Source organism: Gadus macrocephalus, chromosome 14 (genome assembly GCF_031168955.1).
Source record: "Gadus macrocephalus chromosome 14, ASM3116895v1".
NCBI lineage: Eukaryota > Metazoa > Chordata > Actinopteri > Gadiformes > Gadidae > Gadus > Gadus macrocephalus.
The window spans coordinates 20,370,775-20,373,274 of record NC_082395.1 but is presented as its reverse complement, the minus strand read 5'-3'; the positions used below and the strand labels follow the sequence as shown (position 1 = coordinate 20,373,274).

The 2,500-nt window shown below is 54.9% G+C and overlaps 1 protein-coding gene and 1 long non-coding RNA gene across 4 annotated transcripts in view; one reads left to right on the top strand and one right to left on the bottom strand.

Moving 5' to 3' along the window:
- The window catches only part of insyn1 (inhibitory synaptic factor 1), a 40,151-nt gene extending 38,733 nt beyond the window's left edge, over positions 1–1,418 (bottom strand). Inside the window, exons 1-2 of one of the 3 annotated variants that reach the window (XM_060070538.1) lie at positions 1,218–1,418; positions 1–324 (exon numbers count right to left, since the gene is read on the bottom strand). The exon at positions 1–324 is cut by the window's left edge and continues 327 nt beyond it. The gene's annotated coding sequence lies outside the window, so the exon portion shown is untranslated. The other 2 variants (XM_060070537.1, XM_060070536.1) reach the window with 2 other exon arrangements.
- LOC132471491 (uncharacterized) overlaps positions 1–2,500 on the top strand; it is a 152,422-nt gene that overhangs the window by 90,775 nt on the left and 59,147 nt on the right. The window lies entirely within an intron of this gene.

Genomic DNA, 2,500 nt, shown 5'->3' with positions numbered 1-2,500 from the left:
ATGAAAAAAGAAAAAGAGAGGAGAAAAGAGAGGAGAAAGAGAAAAGGATTCTCTTCTCTCCTTCAGTTGTTGCTAAGGGAACCCAGTCTGCCTCCGTGTACTGTGATTGGTTAATTATTTCACTTCTTATCCGTGTACTGTATATTTCCTCGGTAGTCTCGGTTCAGGGAAGCAGGGGAGCTCCGTGCGTTGCCCAGCCGGACAAGATAAATCCCATGAAAGGCTCCCAGAGGGGCACCACGAAACAGCGAGCGAACCGGAGCTGGCGGCCACCACCAGGACGACGCTACTGCACAGTGTATGCTGGCCAATCACATGTGGCACCTGGACAGATGGGACGAGAAGGCATTCGTTTATAATCCGTCACTCACTCTGGCTCAACCTCTCTCTCTCTTTCTCTCTCTCTCTCTCTCCCTCTCGACTACCTCTCTCTCTCTCTCTCTCTCTCTCTCTCTCTCTCTCTCTCTCTCTCTCTCTCTCTCTCTCTCTCTCTCTCTCTCTCTCTCTCTCTCTCTCTCTCTCTCTCTCTCTCTCTCTCTCTCTCTCTCTCTCTCTCCCCCCCCCTCCCCCCCCCCCCTACTCTAACTCTGTCTCTCTCTCCCCTTGCATCCTATCTATACCATTCCTGTGACTATTGCTATCGTTGGAATGGACCATGCCTCTGGCTGGAGTGAATTGAAACGACGGAGGACAGAGAGACGATCACAAGAAGCAGAGCTCCCATCCGACAGCGCGTTCCCCCCCTACAGCACTACAGCCGATACAGAGAACACAGTCCTGCACACACACGCATGAAACACACACACACGCGGATAAAGACAGACTCCCACACACACACACACACACACACACACACACACACACACACACACACACACACACACACACACACACACACATAAAGACGGACACATACACACACACAACCATAAACACATTAACACACTTTCACTTACCTTTTCTTAGTGAAATGTGCAGTAGTTACGTCCATAGCTCATCAAGGCTGCACAAAACCTGCTACATTTTCAGCACTCTCAATTTATCTGTTACACACACACACACGTACAAACACGCACACACACGCACACACACGCACACACACGCACACACACGCACTGACATTCCACCGTTCCAGTGTCTTGCTGTTCTCTCTGTCACACTTGCTCTCACACATAATAATCACAGACACACACATGCAGACTCCCGCCCCTACTTACTGTCGTGACAGCTTACTGCTCCTCCAACGGCGCTTTATTTCATTGCACCGTCTCATCAGTGGAGGTGTGGAAGTGGAGCATGAAGGCTGTGGAGGAGACAGGGAGGACAGAACAATAAATGGCCCTGATGTCACTCTGAGCCGTGCCGGGATGGAGAGAGAGAGAGAGAGAGAGAGAGAGAGAGAGAGAGAGAGGAGGGAGAGGGAGGAGAGAGGGATAGGAACAGAGGGGGAGAGGCAGAAAGAGAAAGTGAGTGAGCAAGAGCGAACGAGCGAGGGAGGGGAGAGGGAGGAGAGGGACTGGAAGCCGACGGAGGATGGCGAGCTGGCGAGCCCGGGGATGGAATGGGAGCGCTGTCGGTCGCTACCGTGGCTCAGCGGAGGGCGCCGTCGTTGCGAGCGCGGTAGCCCCACGTCACGGCCGCCGGCGTGGGCCGCATGGCGGGGAGCGGCAAGCAGGAGCAGAACGGGGAGGAGGAGGAGGAGACGGCCGAGACGCACCGCTCATGTGACTCCGCCGAACACCGCCGCTCCGTGCTTTTATTTTTTCCCTAATCAACCGTTCTTCCCCTCTCGCCTCTTCTCCTCGTCTCCCTCTCCGGTGCGTTCTGCTCGGCGTGCGTGTGCGTGTGTGTGTGCGTGTGTGTGTGTGTGTGTGTGTGTGACGCTGCCTCCACCTGGCCACGTGCGTGTGTGTCCCTCTCCTCTCTCTCGTCCTCTTCCTCTTCCCTCGTCCCTGGCGGTGTCCTCCTCGCTCGCCGCTCTGCGCTCGCTGCTGAAGGGAGGCTGATGCCAGAGTTGATCGTGGGGCTCGGATCCTGCCAGCACCACTCTGCTGCTCCACTTGGCTCCGTGGGAGGCGGGGCCAGGAGCTTTAAAGGCACAGCGCCTGTGCTGATCCACGCTGTATACCAGACTCTCTCCTTCTCCCCCAGCCTCCGCCGCCTCAGCGCCTCCACAGTCAAACACCTCTCCTTCTCTCCTGTCTGCCTGGCAAACACACACACACACACACACGCACCGACACGCACGCACACAAACACACACCGACACACACACACCGACACGACACACACACACACACACACACACACACACACACACACACACACACACACACACACACACACACACACACACACACACACACACACACACACACCACACACATTCTGCATGCATGTGAATGACACTTATAGACATATGCACACACATTCACCGTCTCTCACAACTCACAAACGTACATTTACTCACACACGTTAACTCACACACACAAACACACAC